This window comes from Strix uralensis, chromosome 3 (assembly GCF_047716275.1).
Source record: "Strix uralensis isolate ZFMK-TIS-50842 chromosome 3, bStrUra1, whole genome shotgun sequence".
NCBI lineage: Eukaryota > Metazoa > Chordata > Aves > Strigiformes > Strigidae > Strix > Strix uralensis.
In genome coordinates this window covers 102,709,291-102,723,638 of record NC_133974.1, presented here as the reverse complement: position 1 = coordinate 102,723,638, position 14,348 = coordinate 102,709,291, and the positions used below count along the sequence as shown (strand labels likewise).

Here is a 14,348-nt window from a genome sequence, read left to right as displayed (position 1 = left end):
AAACAGTTAGCGATTTCGGCTCCTGCAGCTGGGAAAGCAGCATTGCCTGGGTGTGCACGCTAACCTCAGGCTGCGCAGCCCCCCGGGACTCCCCGGCAGGCGGCTGGGAGCCCCCAGCTCTGCGGGCCAGGCTGCCCTGGGCTGCAAACGGGGGACGGGAGACTGCCAGGGCCCTGCTGTGTGGGAATGATGGGACCAGCCCTGCCAAGCCGGCAGAGCTCGGTGCTAGCTTTGCTGGAACTGGTAGCTGAAGCACACCTCGCCCGTAACTGCCAGCACAGGGGAGGATGGCTTCCCGCAGAAGGGCGGCCAACACTCCTCTTGGGCCAGTGCCCACCACGCGCTGGGCCGTTTCCTCACCTCCGTCCAAGTCTGTCACCCACGGTGCTTCCCACATCCCACAGCTTCAGGAAATCCAAAAAGCCTCAGCCCCAGCCTTCCTCCAGCCGCACATGCCTCCTCCCCGCCTTTCCCTGAAATATTTCTCCTGTTCAAGAGCTTCCCTCTTGCTGCCATCTTTTCAGCCCAGGGGAAAAAAACCACCCACACCTCCTTCCTCTCAGCTCTGAGAAATCCCCGCTGAGCATCACCCTTCCCTGGGGTACAACAATGTGGGCAACACTTGACCAACAGCGAGTGCCAGAGACTTACTTGGTGGTGAGTTGTGACTTCTAAAGGAAGAAGACTTCTGACCCTGGCCATGCACACAAGTGACAAAGGTCCCCAGTCTGTAATGAACCCTTAAAAGACAAAAAAGAGTTCAGGACCGAAGCACTCTGAGGCCAAGGCAATGATTTTGCCGTGGTATAGCACAGTTGCGCACTCACACGTCTACATCTCAGTGCACCCTGTGCAGCAGTCCTGGCACCACGAGGGAACTGCAGCCCCAAGATTCGTGTGGCCAATGGCCCACCGCCACTCCTCTCAAACATCCCTCTCCCTCTTCCAGACACCCTGTTACCATACCTCTGGCTGCCTCTGCCACAAGCCCGGCTTGGCAGTGCCTGCCCTGGCGCACGCTCACGTGCCACACTTGGTGTCTCCAACCACAGCTCCCTCAGGCAGCAGCAGACACCCCCAGCCACCCCCAGCACATCACCTCTGGGTTATGGAGAGCAAAAACTTGACTTCAGCTCCTCAGAAAGGACTTTGGGACCATCTGACTGAAAGTCATTGCACTGGGTGTCCGTGGTAAGGTGCTGGCAGGGAGGGCTGCAGGGGCAGCCCCTATGAGGAGAGGCCAGGGCTGCCCTGTGCTAGACACAGCCAGTCCTAGCCAACTCTAGCAGACCCATTGCAGGACACAGCTGAGCCCAGCAGCCAAGACAGTAGTGCCTGAGGGAAAGCATGTGAGAAAGAATGTGAGAAAGAGCCCTGCAGAGACCTGGGTCAGAGGACAAGGTGCTGCAGGCACCAAAGCAGAGATTCTCCTGTAGAGAACCATGGTGGAGCAGGGTGTCCCCCTGCAGCCTGTGGAGAGACCATGGTGGAGAAGTTCATGAAGGACTGCAGCTCATGGAGAGGATCCATGCTGGAGCAGGGGAACAGTGTGAGGAGGAAGGAGTAGCAGAGAGGAGCTGTTATGAACTGACCACAACCCCCATCTCCCATCCCCTGAACCAGTTGGGGGCAAGAGTTAGAGGAGTTGAGAGCGAAGTTGTGCCTGAAAAAAGAAGGGAGGGAAGGTGCTGTTTTGTCTTTTTTTTTCTCGCTATCCCATCTATTTTAATTGGTTATAAATTAATTTTCCCCAAGTCAAGTCTGCTTTGCCCATAACAGTAATTGGAAAGTGATCTCTCTGTCTTTATCTTGACCTATGAGCTTTTCTTCATCTTATTTTCTCCCCCTGACCTGTTGAGGAGGGGGAGTGAGAGCATGGCTGGGTGGGCATCTGGCAGCTGGCCACGGTCAACCCATAAATTGGACCAACCACAGGAGAGAAGGAAGAGAGAGGAGGACAAGAAGAGAGCAGAGTTACCCTGACACTGCAGTCCAGACCTGGTGCTCATGATGCTTCCTGATGAATTGGGCCATTATCTGAGGACTGCCCTGGACACAGAGCCCCACTTCAACACACGCCCATCATGAGGTTGAATTTGTGGGTTTGGAAGTTAGTTATGTGCAAGGGCAAGACTATCCCTGCCTCCTGCCCAGAGACAGTGTTTTTATATAGCACAGGATCTTTCAAAAGTCCGCTGACGGGAAGGATAATGAAAGAAATCAGAAAAGGCAGAGATTAGTAATCCGCAGCATAACTGGAAAGATGGTGAAAAGAAATCCCTTTCTGGGGTCACTAAGAAAGCTAGTACAAAATATCAGGGTGGATTTTAGCTCATAACTTTTGCTAACCAGTGTATCTTTTGGCAGATGGAGCACTACTATGTTAATGCACTCTGCCCTTTCTACCTAGGACTTCTTTAGCCTGACTTCCAACTCCACTGCTTAAGAATGCCAGACAAGCACATAAACTGCTCTGCGGCTGAGTGCAGCAGAAAATTTATTAATGGAAAAAGAAGAAACGCAAAAGGAAGATTGTCTCTGGACATAGCCCATGCAGAATGTAACTTGCCATAACACAACCCTGAAAGGCACTACTAGCAAAATACCCTGGCATGTTACAGCATCCTCCCAACTTGTATAAAAGCTGCTTTATTGCTGATCTCAGTTTACTCTATTCCCAGGCATAACTGAATTGTGGTTTTTTTATGGGTCGTCTAGCCTCCCCAGTAAGTGTTCTGGGCCATCATTAAGGCTGGGTAAGGCAAAGCTCTGACTTTTTTTTCCTTCTTCTTTTTTGCAGAGCTTCTTTCTAGCCTTTTATCAGCTGATCTGTAGAAGCTGCAGAATGATACGCAGTCTTCCTGAAGCAGTCTGTGGATAACCAACTGCTTCTTCTTCCTCCTGGAGCCAGCAGCAATGAGTCAGTGGCTTGGGAGGGTGGACAGTATTACCAACATTGCACAGTCTCCCAAGACCCAACTGCCTCAGCTCCTCCAAGCCTCCCCTTTGCACCCCAAAAGCAGCATTGGGAAGAAAATGAACTCACATAGAAAACCCATTTGCAAACTTCAGATCATGAAGAAGTTTCTGGGTGAAAAAAACCCACATCCAAACTCAGAATTACAGTCTTTGTAAGCAAAACTGCTTCCTTCCAGTTTCTCCAGCTTCACCTGCTTCCCATGCTTGACACAGCGAAAAATCCCATGAGAAGCTCATCTATTCATACCCAGGAACTGCTCATGTTACTAATGTGCATAATCTGGATGCAAAAAATCATCAAGACATTAGTGCATTCTTGAACCATATCCTGTCATATTCATTGCGGGAAGCACAGAAAAAAAAGTATCAACTTTTATGCAAAAACCTGACTTCTTTTATCTGTGCTGCACACAGTGAGCATGGAATACTAAGTTTGTGAGGGAAGTCAGATTTACCCAATTTGTTTGTCAGGACCCTCTGGTAATGTGGCAAGGAAAAGGGAATTATTAATAAAAATGTTCGGAAAGTCGTGGTTAAGATGAAAACAGGGCAGGCCTCTGCTTCTGCAACTACATAAGGACTAGCCCATATGTATGGAAAAGGACCATCAGGGAGAAACCCGGATTAAAGGAAATCAAAGGAAGAGTGATGTGAAACTGGTGGTGAAATAAAGGAGGGAAATGGAAACTAATGAGAAGCTACTTATCCATGACTGGAGTCAGAGGAGTGAGGCAGCAAATTTCAGAGAAATACGTTTCTATTCATGACCCAGTTACAGCACATTTCTCTCCCCTCTCTGTGTCCTTCCAGTCCACTGTTGGTGGCCCTTTTGCCGTCATCACATTCTTCAATTTACAGACAACATCCAGAAATGAACCGTCGATCGAGAGGAGGACACCAGTGCTATTTGCTTTCCTTTGCACCTGCTCCACAACTGAGGAAAAGCAACACGTCACAGCTCATCTGACAGTTCATTGCTTGGAATCCATCAGCCCAAAGGTCAATATTATTTCTGGGATATTCTTAAAGTTTACAAACAGCAGGGTGATGGAGAAGTAATTGCTGTGCAAGCCTACGTAGGCCAGGGGGTTGCTCACAGATCTATAATCATCTTTCAGAGTGACAAAAGCAAATTTATGGACTGCAACTGCCCCTGCCATCTCAATGCTTTGCAGCTCACAAACTGGAGGAAGCACTTCCTGCAGCTCCAGGGAGGCGGCTTTATCATGCAAACGGTCTGGCCACCTCTGTCTTCATCACACCCACGTCCCAACCTCTGCGCTTGTAGAGAAATGGTGGGGGAGGATGCAAGGGAAAAATAGCTTCCATTTACACTCTTACATTCAAGAGGTCCAAAGCTATTTGTAATTGCTAGTCACTGTCACTGCTCTGGAAAAGAACCTGTCTCTGATTCACTATCTGTATCTCTTGGCAGCAGCTTCTACAGAGGCACAGGGCAGAAACAAAAAGGCTGCATTTCAGATCTGCCCATTGTAGAGATACAAAGTTTCGACCTGGGTCCAAATTTCTGCCAGCAAAATCATGGCTCCAAGCCCACTAGCTGCTGTAATTTTGGATTAAAACTCCTAGGTTTGTCCTCTTCTAGAGAATATAAAATTTCACTAGTTAGAGGCTTAACAAATGATCTGAGCAGAGATTTCACAATGAATATGTGATGATTAACTGCAGGATCACAGAGATTAAAGGTGGGAAAGAACTATTAGATCATTGCAGCCCTATGGCAGTTGCAGAGTTCTTCTCTGTAGCGTATCTCTCCCCACACCTTGTTCAGGCTAGTTTTGAGTGGCTCAAGCAAAGGCTCTCCCAGTTTCTTTCTGGAGGCTGTTCCACACTCAGGCAGATCTTGGTGATATTTACTTGATACTTAATTTCACCTTGCTCTATTCTATAGCCAAAAGCCATCTTAAATAGTCCTTTTTCCCACTGGTGTCTTTGTGTTGCTGCTTTCTGCCCTTATGTCACTTTGTAAATTCGCATCTATTTTTCTGTTTGCTGTCATTTCCCATGATCAAGATCAGCAGAGAGTAAATAGCATAACTCCATGTATGCTATGCCCTTTCCAACCTCCATTAAACCAATCTAGTCTTTCTTTGGACAGATGACATTGAATTTCTGTGGTTTGACTCATCATGTCATTTCCTGCTCCCACTTTTGACTCTTCATGAGGTGCCACCATGACAGAGAGCAGGACCCACCAGTTAATGAGATGTAAAGATACAAGCAAGGCTTTCTCAAGATAATTGTTTTTAACAGCTTAGTGCAACAGGAGATAGATGCAGACTTGACCTGAGGCCCCATGGACGGCTTGAGGTCAGTTCCTGCTCTGACTCGGATCTGTAAGTTTTTTACTCTGCGTCCCGGGTTTAGGCATAAAGCGCTGCAGCTGGTGTTGATGAAAGGAAGTTTGATTCGGTCGTAATGTACAAAGCAGCGTGCTGCAACTAACTTCACAGACTGAGGCTGGGAAAAATACGTTCCTCTCTTCAGGTCACGTTAATGGAATATTTTCTGCTGGATCAGGATCAGACATTGTAAGGTAGACATTGTCTAATACAGAGAAGGATGTGGGATGAACAAATGCCAGAGCGAACAGTCCTAATGACCCTTGCTTTAAAGAGCCCAGAGACAAGACAGAACAAGGCCAGGCTCCAGGAAACAGCCCAGCAAATGTGTGCACACATGTGCTTGTCCTCCAACAAGCTACGCCCAGCCTCCCTCCGGCATGCCAAACAGAGCCTACTGCTGCCTGCAGGCAGCCGACCTCGGAGAGGTTTCAGGTTCAGAGAAAATGACAGCATAGCAGCTACACGGCTACACTCGCAGTTTTAACTCCGAGAGCTATCACAAAAGCGAGCGCCTGGTGTTGATCCCAGCACTTCTAAATTTTCTGAATTCCCTGCTTACTGAAGGGTGAAATTAGACTCATGCTCACAACTTCCAGCTTACAGAAAGCAGCTCAGAGCAGGTAGCGGAAGGTATGGTGCACAGAGGATAAAAAAAGATGATTGTGGGTGCAGAGAAATGTATTCCAGCAACAGACTTTGTTGTAGCAAAGTTCAGACTGGGAATTTGCATATGGAAATTCTTTATGAAGGTACTCATATTAACAACCTGAATTGCACTCTTAAGAGATTACAGCAGTTAGGGAGAGGTAAATGAGCTCTGTCAAAACAGGAACAGCTCTAAGTGATTCCCCAAAGCAGGATCGGGGCATGCACTGTGGCAGACTTCCTCCATATTCTGGCACTGGCTAGGGAAATTATGGAGGTGTTTCTCTTCTGCTTCAAAGCAGAGGGTCTGGCAGCAGTTCTTACCCAACAGTGTGGAGTTTGAAAGAATTTGAGTCAAAGCAGTGCTGATGTAAAGAAAAAAAAAAAGAAAAATAGTTAAGGCTATAGTTCAGCCACCGCCAAATCACCCTCCAGTTTACCAGGTTCAAAGGCACAAGGAGATGATGTGATCATATCCCTTCAACAGCCTCTGAGCATCACAGAGATTTTAGGAGGAACAGAGCAGGGACAGGAGGGCGGACCCATGGGGTCACCTACAGTGGAGCGCTGTGCTCAAGATGCATCTTCCTGTCAGAGCACCTTTGGGAGCCGTGTAGCCGCACTTCTGGGAGCCTCAGCAAGACTGCAGCTCTTCTCCAGACAACCGCATGAGAGCCATAAAGGCAGCTGTTTCTTCCAATAAGTCTCACTCAAACATCAGCAAATCTTTGGAGCAGAATCTGCATGTCCCAAGTAAGTCAGGACCCAGGACAGATGGACAGTCGGAGAAGACCACTTAGCCACAACACAGGGCTGAGGCATGGAGGTCCTTCACATTGTGCAGATTTGGCTGTTACCAAACAGTTCCAAATATTTGCCATTCCTTCTAAGTGTCAGAAGTTGCATACAGATATACATACAGAAAGTCCACACAGAGAGCTCTCTGATCTTTCTAATCTTCTCCTGTTTCTCAGAGAAGTTATGTCCTACAGACCTCTGCAGTATACTTCTGGCCCGAAGGAAGTACAGTGGGTCTGGCAAGTATCAAGGGTTTAAAGCACTGCAGCCAGCTGCTCTTGCTGATCCCAAAAACTTCTCAATCCTGCCTGATTTCTGTTTCCTCAGTCCAGATCTGTGAGGAGGAGGAAATAATGACTTGATGGGTGTCCTGCAATGGTATGTGGCCCAGCAGATCAACTCTGATGAGCCTTGCCCAAGGGTCTGCCCCTGCACCAGGTTACCGATCTCACTGGAGGTGTACCAGAGCAGATTATGCACCCATCCTCTGCTAAGTCTGGCATGCTTTGCTTAAATTGACCATACTCCTTACGAAAGAGTGAAATTAGGATGAGAGAAGTAGTAGAGCCTGTTTTTCTATGTAAGTAGTGTGAGCTGTAGAAAATGGACACTGGTAATGGATATAGTTGATGAAGCTATGTGGTTGTTATAGAAAGGAAGAACCCATGTTCTGAAGCCGTGGTAGAAACAGGCTCAGAGAGAACAGACCTGATGGTGCCTATGCAAGACCCAGAACAAGCGCCACTGCAGATCCTAAGAAAGATATTTTTCACACATGGGGTGAACCACATTTGCTGTGGACAGAGGAGACTGCCTCAAGGTCTGTGGCTGTGCACTGTGAGGACAGGATTAAAGCACTGTGGGCTGACACTCCCCCACGCTCCCAAACCTGCAGGGAGCTTACCTGAGATTCTTGCTCTTTCAGGTCTTGCCTTTTAAAATTTCATCAGTGTTCTTGTGTGGTGTTTTATGCTCTCAGGCTGCAAAGAAGCATTCTCTGCTGTAAAAAGAAACAGTCTGTTTAAATCTTTTTTTTTTTTTTATTTCTCTCCGCTGAAATGAATGAATGTAAAGCATCACCCAGTGACACTCCCTACCGCTGAATCCATCGGCACCCTTTGTGTTTTCATGGACATATTTTCCTTGTAAAAACCAGTTCCATCTTCTGCGCTGCTATGTGAAAGGCTCAAACAAATGTCACAAAACTGACTGACAGACTGTACAGGCAAAGCGGAGAACCTGACTGTGTTCAGGGGCTGTCAAGTGCACAAAGTAAACAAAAGAATAGATCTGTGTAATTTTTCCTCACAAATCTCTTTCAGCTACAACTCTTATTTTAGACGTTACTTGTGAAGGAAAGCATAACACAATGTCAGTGTATTTTAAATGTAAAAAGTCTCATTAGTTTTGACAAATATGTTTCTCTGATAAATTTTATTATAACTATCAGAGGCATAAAGCCTAAACAACATTGTGTTTTTAGTAACCATTTGAAAGTTATGGCTTCCTAAAATTACCACAACCATTTAAGAACCATAATGTATTATTGTAATGTTCTGGCTTTGTCCTTCCTCAAAGCCTATCTCCAGCTCTCTCCCCAAGTTATCTCTGTTAGAGGCTCAGCAGCCTTCCTATTCCATGCACAACCAGGATGGAGCACTAAGATCTTCCATGCTTTTGCTCAGCTTGGATCTCCCTGCTTGATGAGGTTGTGCTGAATACAAATATCTGGGTGAAGTACATTCAGGTTTTGCAAAAATCACCACCACCATGGATGACAGAGCTTACACAGCTCCCTGCTGCAATACAGACTGCCTGCAGGGCCGACAGAGTCACCCTCCTAAACTGGGATTTACTCTCCTGCCCTGCCAGGGGACTCTCAATCCAAGGGAGCAAGAGCTGCGTATGTGGGTTAGATTTTAAATCCCTCTTTTTGACAGCATGATGCAGCTGTGTGCTGCAAGCATGTCTGACAGACATTGCACCCAGGGGAGGATCAGCTTTGAAAAACCTTCCCTGGGATATTTTTGCTCCCTTTACTTCATTCTCCACATTTCTTCTAACTCCTGGGGCGGGTAATTTTCCTCAGCCAAAAACCAGACAAAAGGGGGAAAAAAAAGGGAAGAGAGAGGTATGCTGCAGTGAGTGGGCAGCCAGACCACAGGTGGGCATGGCACACGTAAGTGGCACAAAGCAGCTTATTTCACACGAGCCAGGGAAGGGAGCACAGGTTTTGCAAATGCTCCTCCAGCCTCTGCCGCAGGGCAGGAGCAGACGTGTGGGGCAGCTTTGCTGCGAGCAAGGTGGGAGAGAAGAGCACCATGCCTGGGAGCGCCCAGGGGAAGGCACCCGGGCAGGGAAAGAAGCTTTCCGCGGGGTTCATAACCTCTTGTGCAACTAAACCAGTACAAATCAGCAACGCCCCCACAGCGTGGCTTTGCCATTTGCTAACAATGAAAATGGAGCAAAACATCAACTGTTTGCACCCACAGCTTTCTCCTTGGCAACCCACCGCCTGCGCACGGCTCTTCTGCCTCTGGGCTGAGAAGGGTGGAAAGTGGCTGCTGGGGAGGCGGGGGCCATCAGGCTCCTGTCCGCTGGCCCAGGCCCACGTGCCCACGCACCCCAGTCCATCAGCTCCTGTACCCCAGGAAGAATTGGCCCTGCGTCCCCCTCGGACCCTTCTGCCAGCCAGGGAGAACCGTGCTCCTTTGCCACATGTGCCGGGCAGCCATGTCGAGAGCCACTGGCACCTGGTTTTAGATGAATGCACTTGCAGCATGGCTACGCTCAACACATTGAGGATTTCTATATTTCCAATTAGAGTATTCAGATTGTTTTAAGTTTAAAGGTGGGAGGATCTATTTATTTTCATTTTATTTTGTGTTTTTCCAGTTCTACCTGGAATTTAGATTTAGGTAACATGCAACCGAACGTGTCAAGGTATCTGAAGGCTCAAAATGCACAATGCAATACTATAATATAGCTCTTTGTTATGCTAATCATTTCTTCCCAGCTGCTCCAGCAACAAGCGCCAGCCCAACCTATCAAAGGGGAACAAAACCTCTAGGCAAGCTTTCTGCTGCAAGGTCCCTTACCTCTGCGCTCAAGAAGCTGGGGCTGCGTTTCTTCCGGCACCTGTAAACCAAGCTGAGAGGTAAAACAACACAATTTAATATTGCAGCTCCACCGCCACTGGGAACATAAGCTAGGAATTAAAAAGTGATACCCTCTTGACAGTCAGGTTGCCATGATTTACATTTTTCTCTCAGGTCCCCTCCCCCTCCACACGCATCTTCTCAGCACTTCTGAGCAAAGGGGAAAAATGAGGCAGTGTGGGAAAACATTCAGTCAAACCTCAGAGGCTCTGCCGAGGTTCTGATTTTGGCACCCACCAGGGTAGCTCTATGTGATCATGAAGGATTTTTAGTGCGCGGGTGTCAGATTCATGACAGCCATAAAATGCTGTGGTTGCATTATTTAAATTAAAATTAAGTTCCCAAATAATATTTTTCTTAAAAAAAGGTTTCGTATATTCAAAGTGAAAAGAATAAAATTATCGGCCTGGTTGCCTTTCTATTATTTATGTTGATATTCAGTTAAAAGAGAGTTTGTCTTGTCCCTGTGTTTCTAGAGCCTAGAAAGATATTTTATTGATAGCACATGGAAATATTCAAAGGGAAAAGGGAGCTTTGGCAGCTGGAAAGGGACTACTGGGGGCCACCGGCAGCTTGAGCAGCTCAGAAGACCGCTGGAAATGTGGAGCAAGCTTGTTAGCTGAATGTCTTATTTATAATGGTCACTAGTGAAATACCTCAAAAGCTGACATTACACTGTCATCTTTAAGCCTCAAAATTAGCAAACAGGCACTTTCAATGGGTGGATAAATTCATACAATAAAAATTCTTGTCTCAGCCTTCATGCTGAATAAGGAAAATGATCTGACAGTGCCCTACTCATGTTTTAAGATTTTCTTCATGACTGTGATAACTATACAGGTTATTTTAAAGTTTTGGTACTGGAGCAATTCTGCAACAAAAGTACATTTCAGGACTGCATTAACACTACACACTTCTCATAGCAAACATGAAATGAAATTTGGCAGTATTACACTAATTAGTCTGTTGGTAAACCAGAATCCAGTCTGTTATGCAGAGGAAGGGGTCAAAGAAGGAATAATATGTATTCAACCTCCACAGGTAAAATGTAGGCTGCTCAAGATTTAAAAATTGGTCAAACTATATTTTCAGGATAATAATAATAGAAATTGAGAAATGTAGTTTGCTTTGGTCATACTTGTTGAGACTCACAGAAGATAAATATGAGGAAAACATAATATTGAAAGTACATTACACTTACAGGGTAGCAACACTTAATGTACGTGCACTGTCTGATGATTTGTAATATAAAGGGCAATTGCATTTTGAGCCAAAACCACGCTACTTTATTCAAAGGAATAAAGGCCCCCATGGCAACCATATGGCTAAGAGGATGTGGCTGGTGAGTGGGACCAACTCACAGAAATAGGTAGAGAAGATTTCACCCTGAAAAAGAAATGGATGGAGGGAAAAAAAAAAATTTACAAGGGTTTTTAGGGTTGATGAAGGAGTAGAGCACAGATTTTACACATATACTGAGAGACAGAAACGATTTTGAAGTCGGGGAATAAAACTGGATTTGAAAATAACCTGCTGCTCAACTCCAACTCCCACCGGCAGAGGCTTTCCCTAACTAAAGGGTTAAATACGGAGTAGCCGGTACCACACTGTATGGGGTGGGAGATTCCCATTTGAAACTTGTTCTGATTAAGAAAACTTGGGGGGGGGGGGGGGGATAAGACAAAACCAACAATGACCAAAGGAGAGGGTGGTCAGCTGACACGACCAGGCACAACTTCTCCAAAAATCAATAACACAGCGTCCTCTCACACCAGCCAACAGTCTGATCACCTATCACCTGGCTGCAAAAAGTCTCTGAAACATCAGCCAGCAAACTGCCAGAGAGCATTTGACACCAGTCATAGTTCAGAAGTAAAAATGCTATATTAGAAATATAAGGTGGTGAGGGGACAGCAGAATAAATGTTGTGGGGTCCCTCTGAGCTATATGGCTACAGGCCAGTTTCTCATGGAGGAGGCTTGGCCAATGACCACTGCCACTCTGACACCCTCCTTCGCAATGGCCAGAGCCTTCAGTTGTTTCAGGAGGCAGACACAGCCCACGGTACGGAAAGGTGAGCCTGGCAGGGTATTCCACGGGGAGGTAGCACTAAATGGATGGACCTTGAGCAGACAGACCATTTATCTCCTTTCTGCAATCCTAGTATGACAGATTAGATGCTCTCTCTGCAGTGAATTGGAGAATGATGTTATATTAATTGAGAATTACTAGCCATGCAAGAAAAGTTATTTTTCAAATTCATTATCTCCCTGTTTCGGGGGTTTTGCCAGGTTTTGGGTTTTTTTGCTCATTGTGGGTACTTCTGAGTGTACACAGACCACCCATCTGTGACTCCTCCTTGCACTCCCTGCATTCCTCAGAGGTGGAACTTGAACACAGAGATTAAAAGAAGTTAACGTACTTACCTACCTGGTCTTTCAGCTGGATCTGGTGAGAAAGCTTTGCATACCTTGCAGTCTGCACCACTTTTGCAAAGCTGAGAAACTGAAACTCCACCTTCCCCAGGGTACACTCACTTCCTTGCTATGACTTGAAGACTAGGAAGAGCAACAACAGGCCAACTACAGCCCCAAAGGCAACTATTTTCACATGGTTATTCCCCTGGTGTTTACTCTAACTTTCCACACCTGACCCCAGGCCCCCTGACATGGAAAGCCACTGACCCAAATGGTAAATTCAGCCTGCTTTTACAGCCACAGCTGCTTTGCTTCATGCTCTCTCTTGAGAGCCAAGAGGAGTGAAGGTCTCATCCTAACACCCCTCAGCCTGGTTTGCGTCCAGTTCCCCAGTACAGACCTGGCTGGCCCGGTACACCTCGTGTTAGCAGCCTTAAACTGAGCGGGATTAACTGCTGCGAAGGCTCTCGGCACCCTGCCACGGCTGTGTTTACATTAGAGAAAATGGACCTCACAGAGACAGTTTGCAAACACCACAAGACGAACTTTTGTAAACTCCCTTGGTTTAGTCATCTTTCCCCATCTGTCAGAGAAGTTAAAGTGAGATTGAAAAAACACAGGAAATTACTGTGTATTCCAAGTAGTTGTGACTGAGCGGCTTGGCTGTTACATGGGATGCCTTGTGGAAGATTCACATCTCCTAACATTTCCAGCAAGATCCTCTGCAGTGCTTCCCTGGCTGCGATCTTTTAGCAGGCTCTGCACACCCTGCCAGGAAAAGCCTCTGGGGTGCTTCGTGCAGCTGCAGAAAACTTCGTACCAGTTCTGAGGAGCCCAAAAGGCTCCCTCCAGAAAGCGAGGGCAGCCCCTTTCTTCGAGGTGGCAAGGGAAGGGACAGGCAATGAAAAAGGTTAGGTCCCTTTGGGAGGCTTCCATGTGAGAGTTATATTCCCTGAATAAAACGCCAGATGAAATCCTTTACCCCACAGCAGTTTAAACCTTTCTCTGATGTGACTGGCTGGCTCTTTTTGTGATAAAACTTCTTTTATCAAGGTTCCTGGTATGTGTAAGCAGCAATTGCATTTGCTACACCTCTGGCTACAGCCTTTATCTCATGAAGGCAATGAAAGGGCATGAGTCTAACACAGGCTAGAAATCACCTTCACATCTCTGCTCCGGCCATAGCCCTTTAATCACCAAATTGCTGCCATAGTGGCAATCTGAGCTACCAGCAGCTGGAAAGGCCATTTAGCTGGATGGGTCCAACTGGCATGGGCTTCCAGATGGGCCACAAAGCAGCCGAGACACACTGCACCCTGGTTAGTTTGTTTAAATTCCCCCTTAGATCATGTTGCACCTCTGAACCAGCTCCCTGCTTCCCCTGCGTGGACCCGAAGGATGATGGTACCCAGCATACCACCTCAGCAGCGTGTCGTGGTCTTCAGCGAAAGGACAGTCAGTAGATGAGAGGCATAAAAGGAGGATGGAAGGTGCACAGGAAGATTAAATGTGAAAAAACCTCTCTTTACCACAACTTTGCTTTGGGGCGTAACACCTTCAGGACTGAAAGCAGCACTTCATTTCTGCAGCTCAGCCTGCGTTTGTTTTCTCTGTGGAGCCAGCTGCTATGCTGGCATTGCAAATTGGTGCCAGCTGAGGCTATTTGAGTGCTGGGGATGCTTAAGTAACTGTGTTAAACTGTTTCAACAGATTAGCTAATCCAGTAAAAATAGTAAAATTTTACCAAAAGCATTAAGTATATATGAAGCACAATGACATTATGCCACATGTTTTGAAAAAGGAACGTAATTTTTTCAACTCAAATGAACTATGCATTTCCAAGGGAAATATATTGCCTGGTGAAAAGCGATCCTGAAGATAAAATGACACTTCTGTTCTTAGCGACAGTAAAATAGACCTGACAACAGAAACGTCTTTTTCTGTTGCTGTTTTCCATGTATTACTGAAGTACCATTATCAACCTG

General features: G+C 46.5%; 1 long non-coding RNA gene across 1 annotated transcript; it reads right to left on the bottom strand.

Annotated features, from left to right (window-relative positions):
- Positions 1 to 651: 651 nt before the first annotated feature.
- Positions 652 to 12,474, bottom strand: LOC141941868 (uncharacterized). Its single transcript, XR_012628457.1, has 4 exons — positions 12,373 to 12,474; positions 9,887 to 9,926; positions 7,693 to 7,788; positions 652 to 740 (listed from the first exon to the last, which is right to left on the bottom strand). It is a non-coding gene; the product is annotated as an uncharacterized LOC141941868 (long non-coding RNA).
- Between the last annotated feature and the right edge of the window lie 1,874 nt (positions 12,475 to 14,348).